This window comes from Mustela nigripes, chromosome 12 (assembly GCF_022355385.1).
Source record: "Mustela nigripes isolate SB6536 chromosome 12, MUSNIG.SB6536, whole genome shotgun sequence".
Taxonomy (NCBI): Eukaryota; Metazoa; Chordata; class Mammalia; order Carnivora; family Mustelidae; genus Mustela; species Mustela nigripes.
The window spans coordinates 96,918,606-96,937,093 of NC_081568.1; the positions used below are offsets into that span (position 1 = coordinate 96,918,606).

An 18,488-nucleotide genomic window follows, 5' to 3' on the forward strand; every position below is an offset into this window, starting at 1 on the left:
TAAACATACCTGTCAGTTAATCCTTGATTGGTATAAAGTTCCTCTCTTGTGTTTCTTGATTTTATAATTTTTTCATTTTAAACCTTTAGACCCAAGAACTTTTATTTTATTTAAAGATTTTATTTATTTATTTGACAGAGAGGCAGGCAGAGAGAGAGGAGGAAGCAGGCTCCCTACTGAGCAGAGAGCCCGATGTGGGGCTTAATCCCAGAACCCTTGGGATCACCACCTGAGGCTTTATCCCACTGAGCCACTCAGGCGCCCCTAGACCCAGGGACTTTTCAAAATAGCTTTAGTGAGGGCGCCTGGGTGGCTCAGTGGGTTAAGCCTCTGCCTTCAGCTCAGGGTCATGATCCCGGGGTCCTGGGATCGAGTCCCGCATTGGGCTCTCTGCTCAGTGGGGAGCCTGCTTCTCCCTCTCTCTCTGCCTGCCTCTCTGCCTACTTGTGATTTCTCTCTCTGTGTGTCAAATAAATAAATAAAATCTTTTTTTTTTTTTTTAAAGATTTTATTTATTTATTTGACAGAGAGAGATCACAAGTAGGCAGAGAGGCAGGCAGAGAGAGAGGAAGGGAAGCAGGCTCCCTGCTGAGCAGAGAGCCGATGCGGGACTCGATCTCAGCATCCTGAGATCATGACCTGAGCCGAAGGCAGCGGCTTAACCCACTGAGCCACCCAGGCGCCCAATAAATAAAATCTTAAAAAAAAAAATAGCTTTAATGAAGTATAATTTGCATACCATAAAATTCACACATTATAAGTATACAATTAACTGATTTTTAGTAAACTTGTAGCATTGTGCACCCATTACCCCCAATCCAATTTTTAAAATAAATTTTTTTATGTTAGAATAGTTTTAGATTTATTGAAAAGTTGGAAAGATGATAGAAAGGTTTCCCTATACACTGCATTCAGTTTTCACTGTAAAGTCTTTAATAAATACTGATTCCTAATGAGGCAGTTCATTACGATTGACCAAGTTATTTCTTCGTGTGATATGAGAGAAGATCTAATTTAATTTTGTTCCCAAATGGCCAGTCATCCTGAATTTTTATCTTCTGCAATTTTACATTTTTGGTGAAAGTCAATTCTCTGGGTTACTCATTTTGACAAGAATAATTATGTAAAAAGTTACTAGATTGGGACATCTGGGTGACTCAGTCAGTTAAGTGTCTGCCTTCAGCTCAGGTCTGATCTCAGAGTCCTGGGAATGGAGCTCCATATTAAGCTATCTGCTCTGTGGGGAGTCTGCTTCTCTCTCTCTCTCTCAAATAAATGTCTTTTTTTTTTAAAGTTGTTATGTCATTTTCTTCAAGTATATGTGTTTTTTTTTTTTTTTTAAGGAGGAAATCAGTGTTGAAGTTAATTTTGCTATTATGTAATGGAGAGCATTTTTTTATTTACATATATAGGGTCATACAGTAGGTTTAAAGCCAGGTCTAGAACCCTAACTGAGTTTTTCCATACCAGCATGCTCTTAGGGAAACTTTAATTATTACTTCTCTCTCTCTTTTTTAATTGGATTACAGGTTCATAGAAACAAATTAATCTTAAATCTTGGTTCATGACATTGTCACCTCTGGCCTATGCATAGCCTCCCTGTTTATTATTTGTTTCATAATGGACACCTACGTATCCACCAGCTCACTCAAGAATTATTAAGTCTAAGTTACATTATGCTTTGTGGATTTTACCCTTCCATTTACCTGCCCCCAGAGGTGAACTAGCTCCAAGCTGCCTTCCCTGCTTCAATTAGATGAGATGGTGATCTTTCCCTTTCCATTGTCTTGACCTTAGGACAAGGTGCTTTTCAGTGCTGGGAATCAGCTCATAGTCCCAGTGGAATCGAGTAGGTCCCCTCAGATGTTCTCATATGGAGCAGACCTCCTCCTCCTCGATGCTCTGAGCAATGTGAACAGCCTGGAAAACCAGGCACTGCTAGGTTTGTGCGTTGCCATAGGCGGAGGAGACGCTTCCTTCTTTTGTAGTGTGTTGTGGATAAACAGCCTCACAGGGTTGTTAGGGCCACCCCTTTCTTCTACTCTTCATGTATGATGGTGGCTTTTCTACCTTTGTCTGGTAGAAGCAGCGTATTAGCTCAATTCCACTCGAATAATTTTTTTTTATTATTGCATAGATTCTGTATATGCTTTGATGTGTTCCAAACAGAAGAATTAATAAATTATGTAACCTACCCTAAAGCAGCAGCAGCATGCTAGGGACTTGAAATAACAGGGTTTGGAGTCTAGCTTCAATGCTTCTGTTGTGACTTAAAGCAGATTGTTTCTATTATTTTTAACCAATATGTATGTCAAGGAAGTCTGGTTTGGGAATGGATGCCTGGTATAGGGCAGCAACACAGGATTTTGAAGGTCTGGGTTTGAGTGCTGATTCCAGCACTCTTTGGCAAACAGATTAAATCCTCTCGACCCTGGGTTCCTTATTCATATAATCTGGCCATATTATCTTGTCTGCTTCTCAAGACCAATATGGCATGTATCTGAGAAAATGCAGTAGAAGTATAGTTGTGTGCCTTCCAGGGATATTGAAAACAATTCAATGTACAAAAAAGAAAGAATTTTGATGTTGAACGAATTAGCAATTTCCTAGTTACAGGTGACAGACAATACAACTTAGTATAGGTAAAAAGATTTACCTATACCTAATCTTTATCTTATTTGCAAGATTTTGGGTGTTGACTCATGGTACTTAGAACTTCAACAACTTAGCCACAGAGGACGGGGATATGGCTGGATATCAGGAACAATTAAAATCAGGGATTTAAACGCTGTTAAGATTTATTTCCTTGTTTTCCTTCTGTCTGGATAGGCTTCATTTTTCTATAGGAGGAGAGGGGCAGGAAGCAGCCACTTAGAGCTCTTGAATTTTTCATGTTAGTGCTTCATCTAGGACTGGCCTGCGGAAGGGGCCCTGATGAGGCTGAGGTCAGGGCACCATCTATACACTAACCCGTGGTGCTCATGGGAGGACCCTCGTCACATAACATGTCAGTTGGCACTTCCCATAGTTACCGTGTGGAATAGTGAGGTGGTTTCTAGGGAAACTGCCCTGTAGACAATATGTAGTACATGAATTAATTGTAATTGCCCTCTGATTCATGATGACTCTGGCCACATGGGCTGGTTTAAATTCAGAATGGCTTAGGATGGGTTTCTGAGTAGCTTTCTTTTTTTTTTTTTTTTTAAATATTTTATTTATTTATTTCACAGAGAGAGATCACAAGTAGGCCGAGAGGCAGGTGGGGGGGTTGGGGGGAAGGGGAAGCAGACTCCCCGCTGAGAAGAGAGCCCAAAGCAGGGCTCGATCCCAGGACCCTGGGATCATGACCTGAGCCGAAGGCAGAGGCTTTAACCCACTGAGCCACCCAGGTGCCCCTCTGAGCATCTTTGAACGTGCCTGCTTCACTCATTGCCCCTCTGAACTCTGCCAGCTTCTCCCAGGAGGGTGTCATGCTGCTCAGATCCCTTCCAGCCCCTGCTTGAGTTGGGCTTCTTACCAGGGCAGAGAACTGTGTTATGAGGAGCCAAGTCTTGCCAGAACACCAAGAATGCAAGTGGGGGCACTCTTTAGCCGTGGATGTCAGAGCAGAGTTGGGAAGGACTAATATTCAGTAGCCCACGAAGATGAGTATTTCATGTTTATCTTTGTGTTCAAATCTCTCTTCCCTCCACCTGCACTTTCAGAAGGTCGTAAACATAAGTATCAAGACATACATATTCATTTTCTCTCGAGTTCATACTTACCAGTGGGGCTGGGCCTTGGAAAAGCACATGCCTATGGTAAATATCAAGGCACTGATTGTGAGACATGTGCTCTGGAGGTTAGTTTTTATTGCTACCAACTGTGTTCGGGTTGCTATAGTAACTAAGAGTTCAGCTCCTTGGTTTCAAGTGCTCTGTGAATAAATTTTGATCCGGCTTTGGTAAAGTGAAACAACCTGAGTGAGGTCCGGGATCTTAGGGTGGGGTCACTCTACCACACTACCTCACTACCAAGATGGCAGCTTGTCAGTGACCTGGAGTCAGGCGGAGGCTGCTCTAGCTGAGACTGCTTTCTCAGTGCTCTTGCCGGCATAGTATATCAAGATGAACCGGGTTTGAGTTTCACATCTGAATTTTGGCAACAAAGCCAAAAGAAAAAATCACAGTAAAAGAAATAAAGGAATCAGCACTTCCTAAGTATATATTTTGGGCTAGCCACTTTATACATTATTATTATTATCCTAACTGCAGCCCTAACAGGATGGGCACCCTTCTTGTAGAAAGAGAAACCAAGGGCACCTGGGTGGCTCAGTGGGTTAAGCCGCTGCCTTCGGCTCAGGACATGATCTCAGGGTCCTGGGATCGAGTCCCACATTGGGCTCTCTGCTCACCGGGGAGCCTGCTTCCTCCTCTCTTTCTCTGCCTGCCTCTCTGCCTCCTTATGATCTCTCTCTGTCAAATAAATAAATAAAATCTTAAAAAAAAAAAAAAAAAGAAAAGAAAAAGATAGAGAAACCAAGGTTTGCAGAGGGCTTTGGCAGCTTGTCTCAAACCTGTCCTCATGACCAGCAGGACAAGTGTTGTATTTGCCTTGTAACGTATAGATTTTGTTCTGTTGTTCTTCTTTTGAAAACCTCTAAGCCTCAGTTGTCTTTGCCAGTAGAATTGGGGAAAACAGTACTTAGGTAATAAAACTTACAGACTAAAATGAGATTTATATGCATGCGAAATGCTTGTCTACTACAGACCAGGATATCACTTCCCAGCTAATATTTTCTGCATGTCTCCTAATTTGCACTTTTTCTGGTTATGCTACTTGGTTTATATCAGAAGCAAGAATAGACTAAGTTTGGAAAGAACACGCCATCAACTAATTTCTCCATTGTTACCAAGTTGTAAGTGAAGTTTATTAAATAAGATCCTGTTTTTAAGTAAGACATACTTTAAATCTAAAGACTGACTTTGATCTCTACCTAGTCTCATTTCTAGAAGTTTGTAAGGTTTTGACATAGTGATGAAACATTTATGTAGCCTTATTTCCAGCATTTACCTCTCATGATGGGAGCTAGTGAGGATGATCTGGCTGGACCTAGAGAAGGGGAGAGAAAGAGACAGGGTCCATGATGTGGCTCTTGGGCCCTGTTCTTTGTGATCAGTATTGGGTGACTTTCGGCTTCCTTGGACTCTGATGAAGGTAATCACCTTGCCCCAGGTCTTTGTCTTTTCGTTTGATAGAATCTTTATATGTCACTGAAAATAAAGGTTTTATCTTCAGATAAGCTGACGCTGTAGTGATTAAAGGGCTTAGGTCAGGACCAGCACATAACTTATTAACGCACAGTAAATTCTAGCTAGAATGGTAATTGCCTTGTTGCAATGATGAGCTTGAATAAGGAAGCTTGGTAAGAGTACCCAAAATATAAATACGTTTAATGTTGGTTCATTTTTTTTTTTAACATCTTTGTTTTATTTTATTTTTTTAGTGTTCAAAGATTCATTGTTTATGCATCACACCAGTGCTCCTTGCAATATGTGCCCTCCTTAATACCCACCACGAGGCTCACCCATCCCCCATGCCCCTCCTTCCAAAACCCTCAGTTTGTTTCTGAGTCCAGTCTCTCATGGTTTGTCTCCCACTCTGATTTCCCCCGATTCACTTGTCCTAATGTCCTCCATGTTATTCTTTATGCTCCACAAGTAAGTGAAACCATATGATAATTGACTTTCTCTGCTTGACTTATTTCACTCAGCACAATCTCCTCTAGTCCCATCTGTGTTGATACAAAAAGAAGGGTATATATCTTTTCTGATGGCTGAGTAATATTCCATTGTATATATGGACTGCATCTTCTTTAGCCATTCCTCTGTTGAAGGGCATCTTGGCTCTTTGCACAGTTTGGCGGTTGTGGACGTTGCTGCTATGGACACTGGGGTACATATGGCCCTTTGTTTTACTGTGTCTTTATCTTTGGGATAAATACCCAGTAGTGCAATTGCAGGGTCATAGGGTAGCTCTGTTTTTAATTTTTTGGGGAATCTCTACGGTTTTCCAAAGTGGCTGCACCAACTTGCATTGCCACCCACAGTGTAAGAGGGTTCCCCTTTTTCCACATCCTCTCCAACACATGTTATTTACTGTCCTGTTGATTTTGACCATTCTACCTGGTGTAAGGTGGTATCTCAATGTGGTTTTGTTTTGAATTCCCCTGATGGTTAGTGATGATGAACATTTTCTCATGTGTCTATTAGCCATTTGTATGTTTTTATTATTTTTTTTAATTTAAATTTTTTAAAATTAACATATAATGTATTATTAACCCCAGGGGTACAGGTCTGTGAATCACCAGGTTTACATACTTCACAGCACTCACCATAGCACATACCTTCCCCAATGTCCATAAGCCCACCTCTTCCTCCCTACCCCTCTACCCCCACAACCCTCAGTTTGTTTTGTGAGATTAAGAGTTTCTTATGGTTTGTCTCCCTCCTGATCCCGTCTTGTTTCATTTATTCTTTTCCTAACCCCCAACGCCCCCCACGTTGCCTCTCAACTTCCTCATGTTAGTGAGATCATATGATAATTGTCTTTCTTCGATTGACTTATTTCACTAGCATAATACCCTCTAGTTCCATCCACGTCATCGCAAATGGCAAGATTTTATTTCTTTTGATGGCTACATAGTATTTCATTGTGTGTGTGTGTGTCTGTGTGTGTGTGTGTGTACACACCACATCTTTATCCATTCATCTGTTGATGGACATCTAGGTTCTTTCCATAGTTTGGATATTGTAGACATTACTGCTATAAACATTGGGGTGCACATGCCCCTTCGGATCACTACATTTGTATCTTTAGGGTAAATACCCAGTAGTGCGATTGCTGGGTCGTAGGGTAGCTCTGTTTTCAACTTTTTGAGGAACTTCCATGCTGTTTTCCAGAGTGGTTGCACCAGCTTGCATTCCCACTAACAGTGTAGGAGGGTTCCCCCTTTTCCGCATCCTTGCCAGCATCATTTCCTGACTTGTTCATTTTAGCCATTCTGGCTGGTGTGAGGTGGTTTTGATTGTATTTCCCTGATGCCGAGTGATGTGGAGCACTTTTTCATGTGTCTGTTGGCAATTTGGATGTCTTCTTTGTAGAAATGTCTGTTCATGTCCTCTGCCCATTACTTGATTGGATTATTTGTTCTTTGGGTGTTGAGTTTGATTAAGTTCTTTATAGATTTTGGATACTAGCCCTTTATCTATTATGTCGTTTCAATATATCTTCTCCCATTTTGTCTGCTGTCTTTTGGTTTTAACTGTTTCCTTTGCTGTGCAAAAGATTTTGATCTAGGGCACCTGGGTGGCTCAGTGGGTTAAGCCGCTGCCTTCGGCTCAGGTCATGATCTCAAGGTCATGGGATCGAGTCCCACATCGGGCTCTCTGCTCAGCGGGGAGCCTGCTTCCTCCTTTCTCTCTCTGCCTACTTGTAATCTCTCTCTGTCAAATAAATAAATAAAATCTTTAAAAAAAAAAAAAAGATTTTGATCCTGATGAAGTCCCAATAGTTCATTTTTGCCCTGTGTCCCTTGCCTTTGGCGATGTTCCTGGGAAGAAGTTTCTGTGGCTGAGGTGGAAGAGGTTGGTGCCTGTGTTCTCCTCAAGGATGTTGATGGATTCCTTTCTCACATTGAGGTCCTTCATCCATTTTGAGTCTATTTTCATGTGTCGTGTAAGGAAATGGTCCAATTTCATTTTTCTCCTTGTGGATGTGCAATTTTCCCAACACCATTTGTTGAAGAGACTGTCTTTTTTCTATTGGACATTCTTTCTGCTTTGTCGAAGATTAGTTGACCATAGAGTTGAGGGGTCTATTTCTGGGCTCTCTCTTGTATTCCATTGATCTGTGTGTCTGTTTTGTGCCAGTACCATTCCATCTTGATGATAACAGCTTTGTAATAGAGCTTGAAGTCTGGAATTGTGATGCCACCAACTTTGGCTTTCTGTATGTTTTCTTTTGAGAAGTGTCTGTTCATGTCTTCTGCCCATTTTTTGACATGATCACCTGGATTTTGGGTGTTGAATTTGAGGATTTCTTTCTAGATCTTGGATATCAGCCCTTTGTCTGTAATGTCATTTGTGAACATCTCCCATTCTGTGGGTTGCCTCTTTGTTTTATTGACTGTTTCCTTTGCTGTACAGCTTTTTATCTTGATGAAGTCCTAACATTCATTTTCACTTTTGTTTCCTTTGCCTTTGGAGACATGTCTTGAAAGAAGTTGCTGTGGCCGATGTTGAAGAGGTTACTGCCTATGGTCTCCTCTAGGATTTTGATAGATTCTTGCCTCACATTGAGGTCTTTCATCCATTTCCAGTTTATCTTTGTGTATGGTGTCATGGAGCGGAAGAATAAACATTGTTAAAATGTCTATACAGCCCAGAGCAATCTATACTTTCAGTGCCATCCCTTTCAAAATTCCACCAGCATTCTTCAAAGTGCTGGAACAAATAATCCTAAAATTTGAATGGAACTGTAATGTTGGTTCATTTTAACTTAATCTTCCCCTGATTTGTAAGCTTGCCACGAGAGATTAAGTACCAAATGTTCTCTTGAGGGTTTTTTTTTTTTTTAAAGATTTTATTTATTTATTTGACAGAGAGAGAGAGATCACAAATAGGCAGAGAGTCAGGCAGAGAGAGAGGGGGAAAGAGGCTCCCCGCCGGGCAGAGAGCCCGATGCAGGGCTTGATCCCAGGATCCTGAGATCATGGCTTAAGCCACTGAGCCACCCAGGAGCCCTTCTCTTGAAGGTTGTAGGCAGGCTCTGCCTGTTCTATCCCTGCACATGGGAGTGGGGAGGCCAGTGTGTTTGGGCAGGTGACAGGGACAGGGGGGTACTGGTGATCAACATTAGACATCTGCAGAAACTGGAACAGCATTTTCATTTTCAACCAGGGCCAAGAAGGAGTGCTGACTCTCAGGATCCTAGATTCTCACCCCAGGAAAGATTTTGCTGTTATCTGTGGCCTCAGAGGGGACAGAATAGAACAAAAGTAGGAGCGCCCTATTCGTCTGCAGACTTAGGGCTCAATCTTGGGGAGGCGAGAGCATCATGGAGAGCCAGTTTAGGGAGTTGTGATGAATGGTGAGGTGGGAGGTTGAAAATGCTTGAGCTAGTGGGTGTCTCTGTGGCTCTTTGAAAGCAAAGATTCTTATATTTCTGGCACTGCAGTAAATGTTAACTGTAGTTGTCATGGTCTAAGTGGGTCACTTGTCTGTGATGTGTAGGAAAAGTTTGTGGTCCCTTAGCAGTTTTCAAACCATAGCAAGCATCAGGATCATGTGGAGGGCAGAGTTAAAAAGGGGCTTGCTGGCCCACCCCCGTGGTTTCTCATCCTCAGGAATGGCACATGAGAGTGTGTGGTTCTAGCAAGTTCTCAGGTACTGTAGATGTTCTGGGAGTGGGGACCACGCTTTGAGAACCACTGTGCCATAGAAGCAAGCTGCAGCTGTAACACCGCATCCCCAGAGAGCTTTTGAGAGAAGTCGAGGCCTTTTCCATGCTATGGCATACTTAGAAAATGGTATTGTTGTACAGAGCAGTAAACTTAAAGGGGATGTGGATCCCCAGATGGTGACTGACCATGGGCTCTAGCTCCGAGGACTTAAGTGTTCTGTGCCTCATGGCACACCTGTTGGGGTGTGCTGACACAGGGTACATGAGTCTACAGCAGGATTTCCGTTTTCAGGACAATGAGATCACAGATTGAGTATGAGGTTTCTACACTGCTCCCCACTTTGAAACTTAGGAGCGGCAGAGTTCACCTTTGCTGGTATACGTTAGTAATTCCCTGTGGGCAACGTCAGTTTGGGCAGGGGACCTTGTGTTAGCTAAATCCTCAGTGGCATCTGATTAATATAAATTAATTATAAATTAATATAAATTAATCTGATTAATCTGATTGACATAAATTAATCAGATTTGCTCAAGCCTCGTCCACCATCTCATCACTTGTCGGATTAGTTCCTTGGAGAGCATCTCTGTTCAACCCGCTGAGGGCAGAGGAACCTCTTGACAGTGCTTTCTGGAGGCAATTTTGAGGCTTTGTTGAGCGAGCATCTATGAGAGTAAAACAACCCAAAACAGGAAAAACGAGTTGGGCCACTTGCTGTAGTGCCAGAGAAGGTGGACCTCAGGTGGTAAACACTGGAGATGGTACTTTGAGATTATGGTGCTCTTCCCTCTGATGTCTGCTATGTTTCTCCACTTAACTTACCAAGCAGGAAAAGCCTTTCTGTTTCCCTTTGGAGGGTGGTGTTCCTACACTCTGATCTCAACAGAGACCCCTGGTGACGAAGCACGTATTCGTTTTAATTTTCAAGTCCGTTTAATCCACAGTAGTTTTGTTTCAAAATTGTCTCTAACAACATTCGTCTGATAAGCAAGTAAAACTCTTCAGAGTGGATACACGTCATACCGGTTAGGGTGTGGTGAGGAGGGAAGGCGCTGAGAATGGTTCCTGTTGTTTCGGGGAATAGTCAGCACCTAGATAACAGGAGTACCTCCAGCCATCCTTAAGTGACCGAGGTGGCTGTTAGTTGTGCCAGAAAGAGTTTGTCTTTGGAGTCAGGCAGACCAGGGTTCCAATCCTCCCTCTACCAAGTGACCTTGGGCCGATTAATTTATTCACAAAGACTCAATTTCCTCATCTGAAAATGGAGATAGTCCTATCTCTCCTGGCAGTGGTGAGGAACAAACAAGGCCAGGTTTTGTAGGCATGTGACCGATACTCAAACAGGTGAACTTTCCCTTCCGTTCTCAGAGGTCAGTGACTTGTGTCACATTGACCCCACCACTTGGATGTGGGTGGAGCCTGTGTTGTGTGGACTGGGAATGAAGAGGGGGCCAAGAGGAGAGTGGGGGTTGGTTGTCATTGCTCTTTTTGAGTTATGCTAATTGCAGACGACCTTGGTTTGTGTGGAGAGCAGTGTTTACCCACACTTGGTTTTGGGAGAGGGAAGGTTTCCTTTCAAAGTGACCTAAACCTTTCTTGACCTTTTTGTGCCATCTCTGACTTGAAGAAAGTCAGGGTGGGGCGGCTGCACAGAAGCCCAGAGCGCAGGCACCCATGATGGTGGAGATGATCCGATCCAGGGAAGGAGGGGCCGTGATGATAGTTGCTGGGGGGACACCAAGGTGGCGCTGGAGCCACCCCTTTTGTTTGCCTTTTGGCACCCCACAGGGACTTAGGATGTTTTTATTAACTCTCCAAGGAGCGTTAGATGTTATTTATTACCAGGATTTTTTTCACAAGTGCATAATCAGAACACTTCTAATAAGTATAATTAAAATGGAGGATTTTTTTTTTAAAAAGGATTTTATTTATTTATTTGAGAGAGTACGAGCAGGAGGAAGGGCAGAGAGGCAGAGGGAGAAGCAGGCTCCCCGCTGAGTATGGAGTCCAACCTGGGACTCTAGCCCAGGAACCCAAGATCATGACCTGAGCCCAAGGCAGGCACTTAACTGATTAAGCTACCCAGGTGCCCCAGGTATAATTAAATTTTGAATAAAAATTTGTCCTCGTTGTAATTACCTCTTGTGAAAATCTTTTGAAATTACTTTATTTGAATGTATTTTATTTTGACATTTCAGAAGCACTTTAGTTCTTTCTTAATGGGAGTAGGACTCTTAGTGGAACTTTCCTATGTATCACCCTAAATTACTTATTTGTATTCTTTAAATGTGGTCTGTGTGAGTACTTGTCCTTTTTGAAGTTAGTCTTGAGTGAGTCTGAGTCACTCTTTAGTTGGTTAGATGTATGTCTTCTCCACAGCCACTGTGTATGTCCGTCCCTCCTCTTTCTTCTCTTGTTAAAAGATTTCATTTACTTATTCATCAGAGAGCACAAGCAGGAGGAGCAGCAGGCTCCTGTGTGGGGCTCCACGTGGGGCTTGGTTCCAGAATGCTGGGACCATGACCTGAGCCAAAGGCAGATACTTAACCAGCTTGCCACCCAGGCATCTGCTTCCTTCTGCTGTCTTGTTTTTCCCTTTCACAATGTCTGAATGTGGGATGGGGTGCTACTAGGACCAGCACCTCCTCAAACAGAAGCCATTTAAGGGAAGCCAATTGGGCCTGCTGTGTGGATTTCTGCAGCATCCGTACACCCCCACACCCCCTGCTTTACTTGGGTCTCCTCCCCACTGAAAGGCTCTGGGGTGGGAGTAGGGGATCAGGCCTCCAGGCTGGCCCCAAGGCTCTACCCGGCTTCAGAGCAGTACCCACCGGCTCTCAAACTTTTCTTTCCCCTCAGTACTTATGCTTAAAAGGCCTCTTTTTTTACTTCATAGTTGCACTCTGCTTTCTACTGACCCTAATCCCTTAGAGCTTTTCTCAGGATAGTTTAGGAATGTTGTTCACTATTTTTTATTGAGTATTAAGCCTCGTTTTTCTCAGGTTCTAAAGCTTTAAAAATTTACAACAGTTATTAGAATGGTGGGTTTTATTTGCTTATTGTCAAGAATTTGAGCTGCATCATCAAGTTTTGTGGACTGGCTGAGGACCCAATCAGTAATACCAGTGCCGCTCAGAAATCCCTTTGTGGGGCGCATCAGGCGAACCTGCCTTTGGCTCAGGTCATGAGTCCTGGGGTGGAGCCCCATATGGGGCTCCCTGCTCAGCAGGAAGCCTGCTTCTCCCTCTCCCACTCCCCCTGCTTGTGTTCCCTCTATTCCTGTGTCTCTCTCTCTGTCAAATAAATAAATGAAATCTTAAAAAAAAAAGAAATGCCTCTGCTCAAAAAAAAAAAAAAGGAAATGCCTCTGCTCACTCCAGGAAACACAGGCTGAGGACTCCTGTGTAAGTGCCCACTGGGGCTGCTGTTCTTTGAATGCAGCAAGTTTGCGTTGGTACTATGAGAAAAGGAATAATTCAGCTTCTTTCGGGAAAAATGAAGGATAGGAAAAAAAAAATACCTTACTCCCTGTTTTACAAACACATTTTGCCTTTGCCTAGAGATTGTTAAGCTCCTTTTCGGGACAAAGCCTGCTTCTTATTTATCTTTGAGTCTGGCTGGAGAATTTTTTCTTTTTAATCTACAATGCATTATAAATTTGCATATCATACTTGCACTGGGGCCATGTTAATAATTAATCTTCCCTGCATTGTTCTAACTTTAGCATACCTTCTGCCAAAGCAAAGCACTGCCTTGGGATTTTCTGTGTAAAAATGCATAAAAAAGGTTTAAAAACTGGAGCTCTGTGCTGGAGGGTGAAGTGAGGGGTCAAGCTGGTCTGGTTCTGCTGACTCAAAGACCTGAAGGTCAGCTCAGAGCAGCTCATTTGATAAGATGTTTGGATATGTACAGCATAGAAGTTCAGCAGTAATAAACGAGATCACCTTTCTGCAGCCAGTTCTGGGCTCTTGATTTGTGCCTGGTACCATGCTGGGCTCTGGAGACCCAGGGAAAGGTAGGAGGCAGCCCAGGGAGGGGTGGCGGATTGTAGCAGAGGCTTTTGAGGGAGCCGTATAGTTCAATCCCACATTAACCTTTATCCTAAGTGTAGGTGCTTGGAAAAGGTGTCTATTTCTCTGAGTCATAGCTTCCTCATTTCTGAAAAGGGAATGTTAGTATTTATCTGTACGCTTGTGCCTACTGAATGATCTGTGTTTATTGTTTGACACATTGTAAGCGGGCAGAAAGTTGTGGTCTTAAGAATAGTCCACTGCCCCCTGAAGTTAGAACAATGACGGGAGCAAGCCATCATTATTCTGGTTGGGAACGCCTGTAAGGCCGTGCCTAAGTGCTCTCCTGTGGGAGGCTTGTGTGCACAGGTGCTGAGCGAGACCGAGCGCAGGTGGCTGCCTCATCTCTCAGCAAAGACATGTGTGGAAGGCCTCTGGGGCTTATGGGCATGGCCACTACTTGGTAATGAGCCAAGACTTGAAGCCCAATTAAGGATTATCTGGCAAAGACAGAGGAAGGGCTTATTCTTCCAGGCACTAAGAAGTCTGCAAGTACACCCAGGTGCCTTTCTTTGGTAAGGTTTCGATTTCAGGTTTGCCAGAACAGTAGAGCTTTGCAGCCTCAGCTCAAGTTGTGAAGAGGAAAAACATGGAAAAGTGTTAAATGGGTCTTTAAGTAAAGGAAGTCTTTTGAAATTCTGATGAAGTGTCCATGATAAGAATAGACCTTTGAGGGACGCCTGGGTGGCTCAGTTGGTTAAGCAGCTGCCCTCGGCTCAGGTCATGATCCCAGCGTCCTGGGATCGAGTCCCACATCGGGCTTCTTGCCTGCTTCTCCCTCTGCCTGTGCTTGCTCTCTCTCCCTCTCTCTCTGATAAATAAATAAAATCTTTAAAAAAAAAAAAAAAGAATAGACCTTTGACTTGGGGAGTGTTTGCCTGTGAAGCTTGGCAGTGGTGTCAAGTTCTAGGGAATCCACTGGGAGCTGAGAATGGCTCCCACCTGTCCGTGTCCCCATGCGGGGACATCTAAGCACACTCCCTTGCAAGCCACCCACTGGTTTCCCAGTTGCCGCCAAATGCCCACTTTCCGAAGGAAGTGATCCCATTTCTGGCTTGAGGGACTGCTAATCAAGAATACCTTATGTACTTCAAGTGGTGGGTAAAGAGGTATCGTGGTATGTGTTACTGCAGTGATGGAAAGGAGCAGGTCCCGTTTCAATGCTATGCTTAATGGGAAACAAGGTGTAAACTGTGTGTGTCATAGGGAAATACGCTGTATTGGTGCTGAACCTAATTGTAAGGACTTAATAGCAAAATAGTCTGCTTTCACATTTAAATACTTGCAGAAGTTCTTTATTTACATCAGCTGGCTTTAATTTCAAAACCCAGCATCTTCTGAGTTTTTACTATGCTCATCAAGGTACTGTGCTAAATATGGTGTATTCTTATCTCATTGGCCTGTAAACAGAACTTTATGACATAGGGCGTTTCCCCATTGACCATGCCACTAATTTTTTTTTTAGTTATGGTTAAATTAACATAAAATGTTATATCAGTTTCAGGTGTACGACGTAATGATTCCACAACTGTCTATATTCCTCATTGCTCATATGATAAGTATAGTCACCACTTGTCACCAGACAACCTTATTACAATCTTACTGACTGTATTTTCTATGCTGAACTTTTCATCTTTCTGACTTGTTTTGTAACTGGAAGTTTGCACCTCTTTTTTTTTTTTTTTAAGAGTTTATTTATTTATTTGATAGAGATCACAAGTAGGCAGAGAGGCAGGCAGAGAGAGGGAGGGGGAAGCAGGCTCCCTGCTGAGCAGAGAGCCTGACATGGGGCTCCATTCCAGGACCCTGAGATCATGACCTGAGCCGAAGGCAGAGGCTTAACCCACTGAGCCACTCAGGCACCCCAAGTTTGCACCTTTTAATTCCCCTTTTTTTTTTTAACCTATCCCCCGACCCACGTCCCCTCCAGCAACCACAGGTTTGTTCCTTGTATTGAAGATCTGGTTTTTTGGGGCGCCTGGGTGGCTCAGAGGGTTAAGCCTCTGCCTTCAGCTCAGGTCATGATCTCAGGGTCATGAGATCAAGCCCCGCATTGGGCTCTCTGCTTAGCAGGGAGCCTGCTTCCCCCTCTCTATTCACCTGCCTCTTTGCCTACTTGTGATCGCTGTGTGTTAAATAAATAAAAATCTTAAAAAAAAAAAAAAGATCTGGTTTTTGTCTCCCTTTTTCTCTGTTTATTCATTTATTTCTTAAATTCCATATATGAGTGAAATCATGTGGTATTTGTTTTTCTTTATCTGACTTATTTGACTTAGCTTGACTTACATGACTAACATAGCTTCTAGGTCCATTCATGTTGTTGCATATGACCAGATCTCATTCTTTTTTGTGGCTGAGTAACTTTATTCCATATACATCACATCATCTTTGCCCAGTCAGCTGTCATTGGACACTGGTTGTTTCCACATCTTGGCTGTTGTAAATAATGCTGCAATAAACACAGGGAGGGATGCATATATCTTTTTGAATTAGTGTTTTTGTTTTCTTTGGGCAAATGGCCAGTAGTGGAATGACTGGATCGTATGGCCTATTTTTAATTTTTTGAGGAGCCTCCATACTGTTTTCCACAGTGGCTGTACCAGTTTGCATTCCGTCCAGTAGTGCCTGAGGGTTCCTTTTTCTCCACACCTTTACCAGTGTCTTGTCTTTTTGTTGTTGTTATCATCATTATTTTGTCTTCTTATTATTTCTTTTTGATTTTGGCCTTTCTGGCGGATGTAAAGTGATACCTCATAATGGTTTTGATTTGCATTTCCCTGATGATTGGTGATGTTGAGCATCTTCTCATGTGTCTCTTGGCCATTTGTGTGTCGTCTTGGGAGAAATGTGTCAGGTCCTTTGCCCATTTTTAATCAGATTATTTGGTTTTTCTGGATGCTGAGTTCATGTATTTTAGATATTAATCCGTTATTGGATGTATCATTCGCAAATACCTTCTCTCATGCAGTGTCTTGCTTCTTTGTTTTGTTGATCGTTAACTTTGCTGTGCGAAAGTTTTATTTTGGGGTAATCCCGGTAGTTTATTTTTGCTTTTGTTTGCCTTGTCTCAGGAGACAGACCTAGAAAAATGTTTCTATAGCTGATGCCAAAAAGATTACTGCCTGTGTTTTCTTCTAATTGTTGTATGGTTTCAGGCCTCCCAGTTAGGTCCTTAAGCCATTTTGAGTTTATTTGTGTATTTGGTGTAGGACAGTGATCCAATTCCAGCCTGGGCATACTGCGGTCCAGTTGTGCAGCCCCATCTGTTGGAGAGACTGTTTTCTCCAGGTTTTGTGTTCTTGCCTCTTTTGTCTAGTTTGACCGTATGAGTGTGGTCTGTTTCTGCGCTCTCCATTCTGTTCCACTGATACGTGTGTCTAATTTTTGTCCCAGTACCATGCTGTCTTGAATACTTCAGCTTTTTAGTGTATCTTGCAGTCCAGGGTTGTGATACCTCCAGTTTTGTTGTTCTTTCCCAAGATTGCTTTGGCTTTTTGGAGTCTTTGTGCCTTCATACAAATTTCAGATATTCTAGTTCTGTGAACAATGCTGTTGGTATTTTGATAGGGACTGCATTACATCTGTAGATTGCTTTGGGTACTATGGACATACAAACAATAATTGTTCTTACAATCCGAGAGCATGGAGTATCTTTCCATTTGTGTGTGTCATCTTAAGTTTTTTTCTATCAGTTTTTTTATGGTTTCATGTGTCTGTTGGCCATCTGTTCGTCTTCTTTGGGAAAATGTCTATCAGGTCCTCTGCCCATTTTTAATCAGATTGTTTGGTTTTTCCTGATAACTGAGGTCGTGTATTAAGAACAGAGCCATTGAAAATGTATGTTAAAGGAGAATAGGTGCACCTGGGTGGCTCAGTGGGTTAAGCCTCTACCTTCGACTTAAGTCGTGGTCTCAGAGTCCTGAGATCGAGCCCCACATCAGACTCTCTGCTCAGCAGGGAGCCTGTTTCCTCCTCTCTCTCTGCCTACTTGTGATCTTGTGATCTTTGTCAAATAAATAAAATCTTAAAAATAAGATAAACAAATCTCTCATTGAAGAACTATAGCAGAAGTCAGTTTGCGCTTCTTAATTTCTTCTGTGGCTTCAACATTCCATATTTAGTGTGGATAGGTTAAGAAGAACCAGTGTCGGGGCGCCTGGGTGGCTCAGTGGGTTAAGCCACTGCCTTCGGCTCAGGTCATGATCTCAGGGTCCTGGGATCGAGCCCCGCATCGGACTCTCTGCTCAGCAGGGAGCCTGCTTCCTCCTCTCTCGCTGCCTGCCTCTCTGCCTGCTTGTGATCTCTCTCTATCAAATTAATAAAAAAAAAAAAAAAAAAAAAATCTTAAAAAAAAAAAAAAGAAGAACCAGTGTCTTTTGTCCTAGATTAGTTGTTTTCTAACTGTGGTGCCCAAACAGCAGCATAAGCATTACCTTAGAACTTGTTAGGGATGAAAATTCTTGGGGCGCCTGGGTGGCTCAGTTGGTTAAGCGTCTGCCTTTGGCTCAGGTCATGATCCCGGGGTCCTGGGATTGAGCCCCGTGTTGGCCTCCCTCTCAGTGGGGAGTCTTCTTCTCCTTCTGCCACTACCCTGCTTGTGTTCTTGTGCTCTTTATAAAATAAAATAAAATTTTAAAAAAATGAAAGGAAAGGAAAACAAATGAAATGAAAATTCTTGCCCTAACCCAGACTCAGCCTAGATAAAATGAGATTAGTCCTTGTATATGGGGTGGAGCAATGGATAATCTTTCTGCCTGGTCACATCAGGATGAGGGTCAGGTAATTGGGATTTTTTCCCCTTCTTTGTAATTCTGGACTTGTTAACAATGGCATCAGTTGTGTATTGGTAGGAATATGGGTTTGATTGTTAACACTAACTAACAATAACAAGGTGGGTTAACAGTATTAATAAGCCCAATAAGTATTAGGTAATTTTATATGTGATATTTTCCTTCATTTCTTTCCCCTTTAAATTACAG

The 18,488-nt window shown here is 42.8% G+C and overlaps 1 protein-coding gene and 1 non-coding gene across 4 annotated transcripts in view; one reads left to right on the top strand and one right to left on the bottom strand.

The window, feature by feature from the left end:
• OCLN (occludin) overlaps positions 1 to 18,488 on the top strand; it is a 64,392-nt gene that overhangs the window by 27,872 nt on the left and 18,032 nt on the right. The window lies entirely within an intron of this gene.
• LOC132028996 (U6 spliceosomal RNA) lies at positions 13,074 to 13,185 on the bottom strand. The gene has a single exon (XR_009407640.1). It is a non-coding gene; the product is annotated as a U6 spliceosomal RNA (small nuclear RNA).